At 40.8% G+C, this 16,795-nt stretch overlaps 1 protein-coding gene across 1 annotated transcript in view; it reads right to left on the bottom strand.

The window, feature by feature from the left end:
- Positions 1-950: 950 nt before the first annotated feature.
- Positions 951-16,795, bottom strand: part of LOC145403014 (uncharacterized) — a 373,086-nt gene continuing 357,241 nt past the window's right edge. The window contains exon 2 of the transcript XR_013897920.1: positions 951-1,101. The gene's annotated coding sequence lies outside the window, so the exon portion shown is untranslated. The remainder of the gene's footprint in view (positions 1,102-16,795) is intronic.

Below are 16,795 nucleotides of genomic sequence, written 5' to 3'. Positions count from 1 at the left end.
TTGCCCTCCTTCTAAATCTCACCATCCTTCCTTTGTGGGATAGGGAAATCGTTGAGGGGCATTCGCATAAACAAGGAGGTCAATCACCCAGTTATAACGGTGCTACAACGTGAAGGTGCCATAGAATAAGCCTAAATCGCAAGGAATGAAAGTATGAGTCAGGAAAGAGTCATGATAACATAAACAGATATATTTGGCAGGAGAAAATATGATAAGTCAACATGTTGAAGAAATTGTAAGAATATGAGGTGTCACAAGGTGTCACAGGGTACGATGAACTATTGACAATGTACTTTATAATAACGGAAGATCCCTGTGATATACACAGTATGACGGACCAGTGCCCGTGGGAAAGAGGAAAGAGGCGCACTTGGTCAATGAAACGAAGGTGCTATTGCAGAAATATGGGAGTGAAGTACACGAACATAATAGATTTAACAGTGACTGAGCAGACTTTAACTCCTTGGGCAGTGTTTTTTAAACAGGGTGCCACGGCACTCTGGTGTGTCACTGACAGTGCTCAGGGGTGCCGGGATTTTGTTACTACGGTAACATTCACTTGGCTTCATTGCCTTCAATAACATCACAGTTACTTAGTTTAATATATATCGTATAATCAACCAGTAAAGAATGTCCAAAGTGATATTGAGGTGTAAAATGAGGAAGATGTATAATTATGAAATCTGCAAAGACACTTGGAATACGACGCATATCCTTACCCTTAGGCTGCCTCCACACTGCCTGTATTGTTGTCGTGGGAGACTTAGTGCTGTATTTTCACTGACAGCGCACATTGTATGTTAAATTTTTATATATCTTGTATGCAACTTATATCTCCTTACTACCGACATATTTTCCATCAGGAACACACAAGGAGATATTACCAGGCGTTACCAGAATTCCCAAGTCAACAATAATACGTCCAAAAGTGTCAGAAAATGTCCTTACTTTCACACTCTCCACGATAGGCGAGCCTGATGGATCAGCTTTGGCAGCGAGCAATATTCAGGGAGCAAGTGTTGTTGTAGGTCACACCGTCACTGCCACACACGGGGTCGTACCCAGTAGAGCACTGGTCAGGACACTTGTTCTAGGGGTTAGCTGAGAAAAAAATAATCAAGAAAAATAAATTGCCTAGATTAGTCGAAAAAATAATAATTTGGCCAGTGAACAATTTCTTTGAATTAAATTGTACGATATTAATGAAAAAAAATTAACTGCCAGTAATCAGAACGGTACACATGTTGCTATCGTACTGAAGGATTTTAATTAAGCACATTGTAATATTCACTGTATAATCCAAATGCCGTACAGTGAGATATGAACACGCTGTTTTCATGAAGCAAGAAAAGTCACAGGACATGACGGGCTACTTTGAGCAAGGACATTAGGGAAAAAATATAACTGTCCACTTATTTTAATAACAAATAACAAAAAAGGAAGATTATTGCCAACCTACATCCACCGCCTAAGATCACCATCACCACCACCAGACACAGTCTTCGCTCCACCATCATCTCTGATACCTGGTCTCTGCAGCACGATTTCCTATGCAGAACAAATAGGATTTTTAAAAAAGGGGGGGGGGGCAATATACGCAACGACTTATCTTGCGCTCGTGTACCTGAACTCGATTCTTCTGAATTCCCTACACTCTGGCTTCGGCTATCCTGTCATTCTCTGACTAATTATATCTGTGCTGTTTATTTAGCTCCTAATTATACTGACTATCAAAAATTCTTTGACTAACTTCTACGATGGAACACATTCTATCCATTTCTCCTTTCTCTGAAATCTCTATTCTAGGAGATTTCAATGTTCACCACCACCTTTGGCTCTTCTCTCCTTTCACTGATCCACCTGATGAACAAGCCTACACCTTTTCTATCCTTAATGACCTAGAGCAGCTTGTACAGCACCCTACCCATATCCCTGACCACCTTGGAGAGAGCTCCAACATACTTGACCTCTTCCTTACAACTAATCATTCTGCTTACCTTGTTAATCTTTTCTCTCCATTGGGTTCCTCTGATCACAACCTTATTACCTTAACCTGTCCTATCGCTCCGGTACGGCCTGTGGACCCTCCAAAGAAACGTCATCTGTGGCACTTTGGAGCTGTGGATTGGGAGGCCCTTAGGTAGTACTTCTTTGATTTTCCCTGGAATGATTATTGCTTCCATGGCCGGGAGGCATCTTAGTATGCCTTGCGCATTACAGAGGTTATTCTCTCGGGCATGGAAGCATACATTACTTTCTTATTTCCTTTGACTAATGCAAGAAAGCCTTGGTTTAATCATGCTTGTTCTAATGCTGTCCACAACAGGGAGAGGGCCTATAAAAGGTACCAGAGCCAACCCACCCCTGAATCACATCTTTTATACTTTTGTGCCCGGAATTGTGCTAAGTCTTTACTTCGCCCGGCTATAATTAATTTCATCCATACTAAATGCTCTCAACTCTCCAACTTGAATTCTTCCCTCTCCTTCTGGCACATTGCCAAAAACCTTTCTAACAACTTTATCTCATCATCCTTCCCTCCTCTTTTCTACTCTGATGGCTCTGTAGCTATTATTTCTACTGATAAAGCAGACCTCTTCACTCAGACTTTCTCCTCTAATTCCACCTTAGACGATTTCGGTGCTGTTCCACCGTCACTTTCCCCCTCTGACTTCCTCATGCCTGACATTAAAATTTCTTCAGCTGATGTATTTTCTGCCATCACAGGCCTCAGTACTAATAAGGCATATGGGCCTGATTGAGTTCCTCAAGTTGTTATCAAGAACTGTGCTTCTGTGCTTTCAACCTGCCTAGGCAAACTCTTTCGCCTTTATCTGTCAGCTTGTACCTTTCCTTCTTGTTAGAAGTTTGCTGTCATTCAGCCAGTCCCAAAGAAGGGTGACCATTCCCAACCCTCTAACTATCGTCCAATTGCTTTAACATCCTGTATCTCAAAAATTTTCGAGTCAATTCTTAATAGAAATAATTTAAAGCATCTTTCCTGTCACAGTATGGGTTCCGTCAGGGACGCTCTACTGGCGATCTTCTCACCTACCTTTCAGACTCCTGGTCATCCTCCTTTCGGGACTTTGGCGAAAGCTTTTGCACTTGACATCTCAAAGGCTTTCGATCGAGTCTGGCTAAATCTTTGAATTCCAAACTACCCTCTTACAGTTTCTATCCTTCTATCTGTGCCTTCATCTCTAGCTTCTTGGTTGTCGTTCTATAGCTGCTGTTGTAGACAGCCATTGTTCTTCTCCTCGATCTATCAACAGTGGTGTTCCTCAGGGCTCTGTCCTATCACCAGCTCTCTTCCTTTAATTCATCAATGACCTAAGCTGTACATCTAACCCTATCCACTCATACGCTGATGACTCCACCCTTCACCTTTCCATTCGGTTCCCGCAACGTCCATGTCAGCATTTACTTAAACAAACAAGGGATGAGGCTATGGCACACCTAATGTATGACTTCGCTAGTATCTCTGACTGGAGTACAAATAATCTGGCTGTTTTTAATGCATCAAAGACTCAGTATTTACACCTATCAACCCAACAAAATCTTCCACAAGTATACCCACTAACGTTTAATAATAATCAGCTTAATCCTGCATCATCCTTGAACATGCTTGGGGTTTCATTTACTCGGGACTTATCTTGGAAAGATCATATTACATCTCTTGTAAAATCTACTTCCAAGGTATTGGATTGTTAAGCCGACTCTATTCCTGCATTACCCCTGCACAATTGTTGACTCTATACAGGGGTTTTATCCGCCCCTATGTAGAGTACAACTCTCATGTGTGGGGAGTCTCCCCACATACAGCTCTTCTCAATAGGGTGGAGTCAAAGGCTTTTCGTCTCATTAACTCTCCTCCTCGTACTGACCCCCTTCAACCTCTGTGTCTTCACTGCACTGTTGCATCTTTATCTCTTTTCTATTGCAACTTCAATGGTCATTGCTCCTCTGAACTGTCTGCGTGCATTCCTCCACCTTTGCGACGGACGCGTGGCGCCCGTCTAGCAGCAGACTCTCGTCCCTTTTTTGTCCAACTTTCTGATGCAAGGGTTAACCGTTACTCCCAGTCCTTCATTTATGCAACGGGTCAACTCTGGAACTGTCTCCCTTTGTATTTCCTGCTGCCTATGATCTCCAGTCTTTCAAACGCAGTGTGTCCAGGCATCTCAAAATGATCGGATCTTGATTTTGGCTCTCTCTTGTATTTTGTTTTTCTCTTGGAGGGAACAGTAATAGCATGCCCACCGCCTTTGGTTCCTTCTTCCTTGCATAAAAAAAAAAAATCCAGTGGCATGAACTATGTTCTACCAAAGTAATCATGTCTTTAAATAATAAAGAATCTCATTTCAAACATACGTGTCCCGAACTACTTCAAAGAAGGTACTCAGGATATTCCTTCTAAAACGTATCAGCTCACAGGGGCTGGGCCAAGGCCACCGAGAAACACAGGCCTGTGCTATTCTGGGAGCTGACCTGATGACGTGGACAAAGAGGGTGCCACCTGAGTGTCCCATCCTCACTACCTCCCTCAGTGTGAGATATGGTGGGGTCGAGGTCAGAGCACACCGTTTTCCATGCAAATTTTCCTTTCTAATATTATGTATAGTGATTCGGACTTCGTTATTTATCAGCACAAGGGATGCCTAACACATGTGCTGTCCCGAATTGCAAGGAAAATTACAGCTCAGGACCCAGAGTGCACGTGTTTTCCTTCCCCAAGGATGAGGAACTTTCCAGAAAGTGAGTATGAGCAATTAAGAGGGATGGATACACACCAAGCAGGGTTTTCTCGGTGGCCTTGGCTGGGCAACTACAGTGACTTCATATACTGTCTTACGGCCGTAGTCAATGCTGTCTTGTTCATCCTTTTTATTTTTTTTATTCTTTTATTTTTTTTGCTCTTTTCAGAGCAACCGAATGATCAAGAATATGCAGGATGTTACAGCACAGCCCCCAAATTGTGTTATTTCTATAGAGAATCTAATCACATCATTAAATAGCTTCTGAAGCAATGTTACTTAAGTGGAGTTTTCTTAAAAAAAAAAAAGAAAGAAAGGAGGACTCGCCATCATATAGCAGAAAAAAACAAGTTGCCCTAAGCTGAGCATCAAAACCGTTTTTTTTTTTTTTTTTTTTCCGAGACTTAGAAAGAAGGTAGATCTATGCACACTGCTGGAAAGCTTATGAAGAAGTAACCGGTGTGGCATACCACTACATACTTATGCAGCCATATTAACCTCCACCTGGCACATCCCTAGACACTATGGCATACTATATGAGGCCCTTAGGACCACAGGAGCACAAGTGACCCCCCCCCCCCCGCTTTTTTTTTTTTTTTCGCTTCGACAATCATTCCTCTGTCTGGAGAGAGACTCTTTGTCCTAAGGGGAAGTAAACAAGGCTGGGAGCCACAGTAACTAAGATGAGTGGTGCGTCCAAACTGGCACCAAGCACCTGCAGGACTTTCGTTTTAGGACCACACCACGACAACTCACACCGGTGACGAATTTAGAAATCGAAATCTGGGCCAATGGGAGAGCGTCTTGTAAGACCAGGGTTCAAGAGTGGCGTTTTAGTGCAGTAAAAGTGAGGAGGGTTATTGAGGGGTAGGATGGAAGGAGGAGGGGAGGGATAGAAGGAAGGAGGAGAAGTGCCAGGTGGTGGTGGGTGAATACCGTCCCCTACACCACCAATCACTGTGTTTTCTGTACTAAATGTCAGCCAATGCGAGAGCCTTATTGTGAGGGGAAAGAGAGAGGGAGCAAGCAAGAGAGGAAGATTGTAGGAGGGTGGGGGGGGGTTAGCGTTGAACTTGTGCTATTGTCTCTCTGGCTGCAGTATTGCGAGCCAGCGAGGAGTTGTACATGCTTGGCGGCTAGTGGATTTACCGTTCTCTCGTGCTATTAGTGTTATCCTGGCATTTCAGTATGATTATTATTTTGTTTTCATGACTGACAAAGTGACTAATGGAGGGTAGAAATTCCTGAGTGGCAGGTGAGAGTGGGGGCATTTGTATGAGCAATGAGTGCAGCAAATGTTTACCTGTCCTTTCAACTGTAGGTGTTTGTTTTTTTCTGTTGTGTTAACATTAAATCAGAGATAAGTATATATGTTTATTACATTTTTATTTACTTCTTGTGATTATTAGTCTTCTTGTATGACTGTAAGAGCATCTAATTAACCTACTTTCAAACATTTGGTTCGACACTGTTCAAGTTGTTTGGTACAAAAAATATTTTTATTTTTCCCCTACTTGTGTAGTTGTTACTGCTAAAATTCTCATTGGGCAAGCTACATCCTGCCACTTGAATCGTTTCAGTATCTCAGTTAGTTAGGATGTTACGGTTCTTTCAATGTGCGTCAATTTTAGTCTTAAGTAACTTGAAACAATGAGTTTGACATTTGTGCTCCTGTGGTCTGAAGGGCCTCATATGATACAGTACACCAAGACACCATGTGATTGCCTGCTAAATCTGTTATGGTATGTGGCGCGATTTCTCAACGCTCCTGAAGCCATATTATCTTGGGCTGACTGGCTGTTGGGTGGGTTTAACTCCCTCAGGTAGTTAAGCACACCACCGGTTGGCAGGTGACTGCTGACTCCCAAAGGGATCAAACAATGGCCAATGCCAGGCAGCCCTGGCCCCAGCAGCCCTGTCCCCAGCAGCCCCGACCATAGCAGCACGGTCCCAGCAGCTGTTTCCTATGCAGCCCTGTCCCCAGCAGCCCCGACACCAGCAGCCCAGGCCTCAGTAGCCCGGCCATAACAGTCCTGACCCAGCCACCTCAGCTTCAGCAGCCGAGGCCCCAAAAGCCCCCGCCACAGCAGCCTTAGCCATAGCAGCCCCAGTCCCCAGACCCTGGGCCCCAGCAGCCCCCGGCCTCTAGGAACCCAGAACCCAGTCCAGCAGCTCTGGACCTGGCCTAGCAGCCCAGCCATGGCCTAACAGCTCCAGTTATAACCCAGCAGCCTCAACCATGGCACAGCAGTCCCAGCCATAGCAGCCCCAATCCTAGGGGCCTGGGCCAAAGAAGTTCCGGCCACAGCAGCCTCGGCCCCTGCCCAGCAGCCCCGGACCTGGTCTAGCAGCCCCAGCCATGGCCTAGCAGTCCCAGCCTTGGCCCAGCAGCCCCAGCCATGGTCCAGCAGCCCCAGCCATGTCCCAGCAGTCCCAGCTATGGTCCAGCAGCCCCAGCTCTGGCCCAGCAGACTCAGTCATGGCCCAGCAGCCCCAGCCATGGCCTAGCAGCCCAGCCATGGACCAGCAGCCCCAGCCATGGCCCAGCAATCCCAACTATGGTCCAGCTGCCCCAGCCCTGGCCCAGCAGACTCAGCCATGGCCCAGCAGCCCCACAACACCTCCTACCAACCCAGCAGCAGAACCATTCAACCTAGATGGTCATATTCAGTGCTCTGGTAGAGTCATACACCGTCTGCAGTTCTATCAAGCCTCCCCATATTCATTCCCTAACCAATTTGAAATATTCAGTACCTACTCTGCGATATGCTAAGTGTAAACGTATTGTACGCACACATACTGTTTAGGTATTGATGTACATATTATTTCTCATTATTTTCTTTACATTATTTATATGCTACAGCCATATTCCGTGCCTACCATTCATGTAACATATTTGCCCCTCAACTCCAGGTATATTATATTGTTTTTTGTGAATTTATATTAGAATTTTTGTAACCTTATGTTTATGTACTCTCATATATGTGATTATTATTATTATTATTATTATTATTATTTGTGAGAGGGGGTCATGTAGCATACCAGTACATACTCATGCAGCCGGATTAACCTCTACCTGGCACATCCCCAGACACTATGGCAGACTGTATGATGCAGTACACCAAGACACCACTTGTTGCCTGATAAATCCGCTATGTTATGTGGCGCGATTTCCCAACCCTCCTTAAGCCAAATTATCTTGGGCTGACCGGCTGTCGGGTGGGTTAAACTCCCTCAGGTAGTTAACCACACCACTGGTCGGCAGGTGACTGCTGACTCCCACAAGAGATTAGCCTTAATAAAAAGACACACATCAAGCTCACCTCACTCCCAGTCACTCACTAGGCCACACAAGTTGATACTTCCCTCTCTTACAACATACCCGTGTAACATACAGTATGCTGTAGCATATCAGTGATATACAAGGCCCTATGATGGGGCGATTGATATGGTCCTGGATGGTAGTAAGAACTACAGTCAGCTACACCAATACTACTAAATTGACTTCAAATTAAAAAAAGTATTTAAAAACTAATTACTAAAACTGAGTTATTCCAAAGGCGTGTTAAAGCAACGGCGAATGTACACACAATGCTTTCCTTTGAAAAAGTAACACGTGTTACATAAGAGACTTGCCTCAAACTTTTCAGTAAATATCTGAAAAAAGTAAATAAACTAAGCACGGAAATTAACTGAGTTACCTCAGAAAATGCTGGAGTTGCAGAGGAACTAGGCACATTGTTGAAAAATTTATGTAAGAGTAGTATAATATGTGTTTTTAGGTGTCTTTCATGAAATTCGCAAGCTTAGTGCTAATAGGTGCCAAAAAACCAATATGAGCAAAAAAGTTGAGTCAAATGTGTGAGCAGCCATGCTCTGGCATCAAGATCCAAAGCACCTAAACTGATTAGTATACACAATCTAAAATAAGAGGTATCGGTTCAAAGTGTGCGTGAATATCATGAACGTGGGAGTAGACACTTTAATCAGCAAAGATAACAACATCAGCGTGTGGACGCCTGTAACTTAATTCTTCACTCAAGGGTTGACGTATCATGACAAGGATCCTCTCAACTTTCAGCTCTGTGTTGAAACGTAAACAAACTGGAGGCTAAATGTGACTAAAAAGCAAGGAAACTAATCAAACTTTATAGTGCCGCGATTTACCATAGTTGTTCGAGCAGGGGAGAATAGTAACATGTATTAGGGTATTCGACAATTGTCAAAACTTTGTTATCTCGTAAATTAAACGTACAGTGGATCTATGCACATCGATAGAGAGCTTATAAAAGTAACAGACATTGCTTAAGTTACTTTCCGTAAAATTCGACAAGATAAAAAGAAATAAGACGCGAAACTGAGCACCAAAACATTTATCCAATTATAAAACATTAATATTCCTGTTTGTCTATGCATGTACTGTAGTTGGAAAACTTATGAGAAAATAATAGATGTTGCTGAAGTGACTTTGTCGAAATTCGACATCATAACACACACACACACACACACACACACACAGCAACAACCAAGGAGAACAGACGTGCGCCGACAGCACTCCATACCGAGCCAGCATGGCCAGTGGGATTACCTAAATTAGTATCTTTATATGAGTCAAGCTCTGTACCAGGTTAGACTAAATGATTTTTATTATAAAAAAAAATAAGAAGAAGAAGTTTAAACAAGACTAGTTTAAACAGAAAAGAGAACCGAGTACCGAAAGAATGCGCTCAGTCCGCTGATGTTTGTTTAGACTACAACTGCCCCAGGGAATGTAAGCACTCTGTGCTTTTGGTATTGCAAAATAGCTACATACTTTAGTAAAGCAAATTTGGAAAAGAAAAGGGATAAAGGTAGAAAGCAAGATGATGATTTCTACCAAGAACTGGTTGAAATGGAGACTCACAATAGACTGGTTGAATGTGTACACAAACTAGAAATGGCTTTCCAGAATGAAATTGATGAAATAAAGAAGCAGATGCACTTGCAAAAGGAAGAAATAGAAAAACTAGGAAGGGAGGTCAACAAGAAAGACACAACCATCAGTGAACTAACAGTGGAATTGAGTACACTTAGGAGGAAAATGAGTGAAATGGCAAGTACAGTAGTCAATCACGAGAGTATTATGGAAGAGTTCAAAAATGATACAGAGACAATTAGGCAAGTAGCAGTCTGATAGACCAGAGCAGTGATATTGAGGAGAAGATAACACAGGCGAATGAAGTTGTGCAAAGCTACAAAAATGATGTGGAAACCACGTATGCTGAAATGGTGAAAGTAAAGAAAGACTTAGAAACAAGGGTGAAGGAAAAAAGCATTAAAAAGGAAGTGAAAAGAATAATCCAAAACAATCCAAAGTTAGTCAGAGATTCAGTAGATATCAACAAATCTATAGTAATCGCTGGTATAGAAGAGGAAGAAGTACAAAACAAGATCACAAGAGACAAAAAGGAGATGGCAAAGGTAATGAGCTTATTGAAAGAAGTATCAGAGGAAATCTTCAGTAAAGACATAGAGGAACACAAAAGGTTAGGGAAATACGAGAAAAGCAAGACAAGACCTCTAAAGGTAACTTTCCAGAGTGTAAACACTGTGGAGGAGATATTAAAAAATGCAAAGAATCTTATGGAAAAAGAGGAGTTCAAAAATGTATGGATAAAAAGATGCCTAACACAAGAGGAACTGGAATTACTGAAAGAAAAGAGGGAGGAAGCAAAAACAAAAAATGAGGGAAGATCAGAAGAAAAGAACACCTTTTTTTTTTTACAAAGTAATAGGATTGCAGGTACGAAAATGGTACACAAACAGGAGGGAATAATAAGGAGGAAGGTAGTAGAACCATGTCATGACAAGTATATAAACAAGATGATAAAGCCGATGTACTCAAATGTGGATGGAATGGTATCAAAATTACTAGAGATGAATGATTATGTCAGAGAAAATGAATCACATATAATATGCCTAACTGAAACAAAATTAACACCAAGGATATCCAATGACATACTAAACTTAGAGGAATACAATACATGGAGAAGAAATAAAAACTTAAAAAAAGGAGGAGGAATTATAATATTAACTAAGAAAAATCTAAAAGTCAATGAAATAAAACTAGATATACCCTCACAAGTAAAACTGATTGCAGTAGAGATCAACACATCTGAAGGGAAAGTAATTTTAGCCAATTTGTACATGCCACCCAGATCAAACACATAGGAAAGAGACGAATATGAGGACCTGGCAGAGAGTACAGTTCAGAGTTTAAGAGCATTACTACATAAAATGGAAGAGAAATTGGAAAGAATTATACTAACTGGAGATTTTAATACAAATATAAATTGGAATACTCTAGATATAATTAGCCAAGAAAGCTGTTGGGACCAAAAGCTCCTGGATCTCGTGCAAGAGTTTTTCATAACGCAACATGTTAGGGAAACCACCAGAAAAAGAGGGCTCGATGTACCTTCAATGCTAGATCTAGGCAAGAAAATGATATTGACAGTTTAATATATCACCCTCCAATCGGCAAAAGCGATCATGCAATACTAAATTACAACATCAGGATAGCATTTGACATAGTTAACAGCAATGAAAGTTACAAAAAGAGCCTAAACTCTAAAAAGGGAAATTATCAAGACCTAAAGAAGTATTTCTTTGAACTTGATTGGAAAAATGAGCTTAGAGGACAAGATTTAAATGCTGTATATAAAAAATTCTGTGAGTTTTATGAAATAGGAGTCCAGTAGTACATCCTACAGCACAAAGAAGCAGATAAGAAAATACAGAAATGGTTCAATACAGAATGTAAAATATCAAAAGAAAGAAGAGATTTGTTGTGGAATAGATACAGAAGACAGAATAGTGAAAGGGCATATAATAATTACAAACAGGCAAGAAACGATTATACAAGAATAAGGAGGGAAGCCCAAAAACAGTTTGAGGAGGATATAATAAATAAAAGTAGTGATCAACCAAAGCTGTTTTACAGCTACATCAGAAGCAAAACCAAAGTAAAAGATATAATACGATCCATTACGGACGAGGGAATCACCTATACACAAGAGAAAGATATTTGTGAAGCGCTAAATAAGAATTTCCAATTAGTTTTTATAGAAGAAAATAATTTTGAGAGGGACTATGTGGAACATGCATGTCCACACATACTACCAGATATACAAATATCAGAAAAAGTAATACAGGAGGAGTTAAGTAAATTAGACAGAGGAAAAACAAGTGGTCCTGATGAAATTTCATGTTGGGTACTACGAGAATGTGCAAAGGAGTTAAGTAAACCATTATTTTTAATTTTCAAGAAATCCTTGAGTCAAGGTAAACTACCTGATATTTGGAAGAAAGCAAATATTATCCCCTTATTCAAGAAAGGGAATAAACAATGTCCACTCAACTACCGACCAGTATCACTGACCAGTGTTGTAAGCAAGGTATTAGAAAAGCTTATAAGAAAAGCTTGGGTAAATTATCTAGAAGAGCACAGTATGATAACAGAAAGTCAGTTTGGTTTCAGAAAAGGAAAATCATGTGTTACTAATCTGTTGAGCTACAATGACAGAATAACATACACAATACAGGAAAGAGAAGGATGGGTGGACAGTATCTATTTAGATTTCAAGAAAGCATTTGACACAGTACCACACCAAAGACTTTTATGGAAACTGTACCATCAAGGAGGAATTCGAGGTAAACTATTTTGTTGGATGCAAGATTTTCTCATAAAAATAGAAATGAGAACAGTACTAATGGGAAACTACTCATCATGGAAAGAAGTGACTAGTGGAGTACCACAGGGTTCAGTGCTGGCATCAATCATTTTTTTAGTGTATTTAAATGATATAAACAGTAACACTGGAAATGAAAGCTATCTAAATATGTTTGGAGATGATGCAAAAATACAAAGGAGAATTACTAACACAGACTCCTGTAAAGAGCTACAAGAAGAATTAAATAAACTTCATGAATGGAATAATACATGGCAAATGGAATTCAATGTGGACAAGTGTCATGTAATCAAGTTTGGTAAATGTGGAAAAAGACCTGATTGGGATTATACATTAGGAAATAAAACCCTACACACATCAGAAAGAGAGAAGGACCTAGGTGTGATTATCAATAACAGACTATCTCCGGCTGACCACATCAACGAGAAGGAATGGAACATGTATACACTGCTTGCAAATGTGAGAATAGCATTCACATACATAACTGAAGACATGCTAAGAAGGATAATAACATCATTCATCAGACCAACCCTGGAGTATGCATCAGTAGTCTGGAGTCCTCATCTCAAAAAACACATAGACAAGATTGAAAAAGTTCAAAGGGCCGCTACAAGATGAATACCAAGCTTAAGGGATCTAACCTACGAAGAAAGACTAAATAAACTGAATCTACCAACACTACAGGGAAGAAGGAAAAGAGGTGACATGATAATGCTATATAAATGCATATCAGGGAAGGAGAAAATAGACATAAATGATTACTTAACATATGGGGAAGCATCAGCAAGAGGACACTGCAAAAAACTGCATAAGAAAAGAGGTGATAAAGACGTAAGGAACTTCAGTTTCCCAAACAGAGCAATTGATCAATGGAATGCACTACCGAATGAAATAGTGTGTGCCAAAACAATTCACAAATTTAAGGATATGTACGATAAATACGGTTTAAGACACGGGACAGTACGAGCTTGACTCATTCCTGTAGAGATACAATTAGGTAAGAACAATTAGGTAAGAACACACACACACACACACACACACACACACACACACACACACACACACACACACAATAATCATAACTATGAAAAAAGTTAGCAGCTGAGCGAGCTAGGAAAGCCAGCCAGCGAGAACATTATCAGACATGTAGGAAAGTGCAACAACATAATGCTGAAAAAGCGAAAATAGGGGACATTATCAGACATGTAATTGGGTTTGAGGGTACAACAACAAAGCTGGGTAATTTGAGAGATATAAAGCAACAGCAGATCTGCGCACATCATTGAAAAACTTACGAAAAAGTAAAAAATGTTGCTCAAGTGGCTTTGTTCAAAATGCTGTGCCATGTTGCTGAATAAATAAACGCCAACTTTAGATCCAAAGTTGGATTATTTCGGAAACTATTAATATACCAGTAGAATTAGCACATCGCTGGCAAGCAAAAGCTTTTCCATTTCACCTGGCATCTCAAAAGCTTTCAATTGATTCTTGCATAAATCTTCAACTTTCAAACTGTGATCTTACGGCTTCTATTCTTCTATCTGTGCCTTCATCTCTAGCTTCATTTGTCGTCGTTCTGTAGCTACTGTTGTGGACGGTCGTCGTTCTTCTCCTGGAGCTATCAGTAACGTTGTTCCTCATGGTTCTGACCTATTGCCAACTCTCTTCCTTTTACTTGTCAGTGACCGTCTAATCTGTACATCTAACCCTATCCACTCATAAGCTGATGACTCCATCCTTTACCTTTCCATCTGCTTCTCACAGCATTCATCTCGGCACTTACTTCAACAAACAAGGGATGAGGCTATGGCACACTTAATATCTGATTTGGCTCATATCTGATTGGGGTAAAAGTGATTTAATGCATCAAACACTCACTTCTTTCATATTTCGACCCGTCAAAGCTTCTGCAGGAGTACCCTCTTAATTTTTTTTACAATATCCAGCTAAGTCCTGAATAATCGTTGAACATATTTGAGGTTTCATGCTCTCGGAGATTATCTTGGAAAAATCATGTTCTTTACTTCCAAGACAGCTGTGCTAAGCCTACACCTTTGCACAGTTGTTGGGTTAATATTATAGTGGTTTTATTTGCTTCTGTGTATAGAATAACTCTCGTGTATGGGGAAGCTCCCCGCATACAGCTCTTCTCAACATGATGGGAGTCAAAGGCTTTTCGTCTCATTCTCTCCTTTTCTTACTGACTCCCTTCAACCCTATCTCTTCGACACAGTGTTGCTTTTTGTCTTTTTTCTATCGCTATTTCAGCTGTCACTGCTCCTCTGAATCGTCTGCTTGCATCCCTCGACAACTACTTCGGGCGTGTAGGACCCGTCAAGCAGCAAACTCTCATCTCTTTTTTGTCCAACTCTCTAAGGCAGGAGTTAACCGTTACTCCCAGTCATTCATAAATGCACGAGGTCAACTCTGGAACTGTCCTCCTCTGTCTGTATTTCCTACTGCTTATGATCTTTAGTCTTTCACAGTGTGTCCAGGCATCTCGAAATGATGCTATCTTGAATTTGGCTCTCTGTTTTCTTGTTCGTATAACTTCTTGAAGAGAACAATCGTGCTGGTTTTTGGCCTTTGGTTCCTTGTTCCTTGAATAAAAAAAGAAAAAGGCTTATGAAAAAACAAATGCTGTTCCTTAGTTTGCCTTCTCAGGATTAGCAGCGAATATACTCCTAAAAAAAAAAAAAAAAAAAAAAAAAAAAACGAAGCTGCCAAATTAAGCGTCAAAACTTAGATATCTCACAGTTTATTAAAGCAACCGCAGACTTCACACATCGCTGGAAAGCTCATGAAAAAGTGTGCTTTCGGTGGCTTTTCTCAAATTAGCCATCATATTGTTGAAAATGTTATAAACCACCAAAATGACAGCAAAACTTCGGTTTCCTTGGAAATTATTAGAGCTACAGTGGACCTATGCACCCACTTGGACACCTAGCAAAAAACATTTTTTTGGGGGGGTGGGGGGAACAGGTGGAGGAGTCTTGTAAAACTGAAAGTGTGCATTGACATCAGGCTAGTGGGATGGCAATTTCTTCTTTTAGCTAGAAAAACATCAATAACGGTGCAGACTTAAACACTTCCATTCTTTTAAATTTGGACACCTATAGCGTCATGGGGGACATTCTGTATTAAATATTATTTTTCAAGAATGTTTGCAGATCGACCAAGCGAGAACACCATCAGCCATGTAGTATGGTGGCAGAGCACAGCACCAAAACTGTTACTTCGGATTAAATTTGCAGCAGATCTAGACACATCATTGGAAGCATTATGAAGTATAGCAGATCTGTGCACCACACTCCGTTGTTTATTTAAAACCAATAGGCTCAGACCAAACATCATAATTTCATTTTCCCAAAAGAGTTTTCCGTAATAGTTGCAAGGCAACGCTTTGGGTTTGAAGATTCTCCTCTACCCTCTCTTCCTTATGGGAAACATCCTGCCTTGCCCACTCTTGGTACAAGCAGCGAAATGTAAAAGCTGGCCAGTGTTACCTGATACCTCAGAAATTCTTATAAAATTTCGCTACCACATTGTTGTGTAAGTGCCAAACAACAAAAGAACCGAGTTACGCAGCAGGGGCATGCTCGCATCAAAACTGGGTTATTTCTGAGACTTCTAAAGCTACGTTGTAATAATCTTATGGAAAAGGAAATAGGTATTACTTAGGTAGTTTTTCTCCAAATTCGCCACTGCAATAGTGAAAAAGCCTAAAAGGGCCAAATTCAGCTACATAACTGGGTTACCTCGGAAATAATTGAAGATGCTGTGGGTCTATGGTATTGTTTACCAGCTTATGGAATAGTAACATGTTACTATGTGGTCTTTCCCAAAATTTCAAAGCATCCTTTAATTTCAGGTAAACGGAATGGCACACTTTTTCAGCATTTCGTTTAATATTGCTCACCCTTGTGGAGTGGGTGAGGAGAGGTTGAACTTAAAAAAAAAAAAAAAAAAATTGGACACAAAAATCAGGTAAAGCTGTAAGAATTTTTAATAACATTGGAATTACAGATGAACTACTTCCCCTACAGGTAAGAAGGACTGTTACCTCCTGTGCATTATTTTACATATATTTTGGCGGAAAAATGCTCGGATGACGTTGCATCCATTGTGCTAACTCTCCACGCCTCAGCCCGCACCGCATAGACAACTGGTAGCGTTTATGACTGGACTGTCACATTGCCATATTGTAGAATTTCTAACAAAATTCTTTTATTTCCAGATCGGCATCTCTTTGGAACTCACTCCACCAGAATAGTTTCCCCCCAAACTTCAACCTACAGTAGCACAAGT

The sequence above is a fragment of the Coenobita brevimanus genome, chromosome 60, assembly GCF_032717465.1.
Source record: "Coenobita brevimanus isolate Jiangsu-jjx chromosome 60, ASM3271746v2, whole genome shotgun sequence".
NCBI lineage: Eukaryota > Metazoa > Arthropoda > Malacostraca > Decapoda > Coenobitidae > Coenobita > Coenobita brevimanus.
The sequence above is the reverse complement of the archived record's forward strand: the minus strand, read 5'-3'. Positions and strand labels throughout refer to the sequence as shown.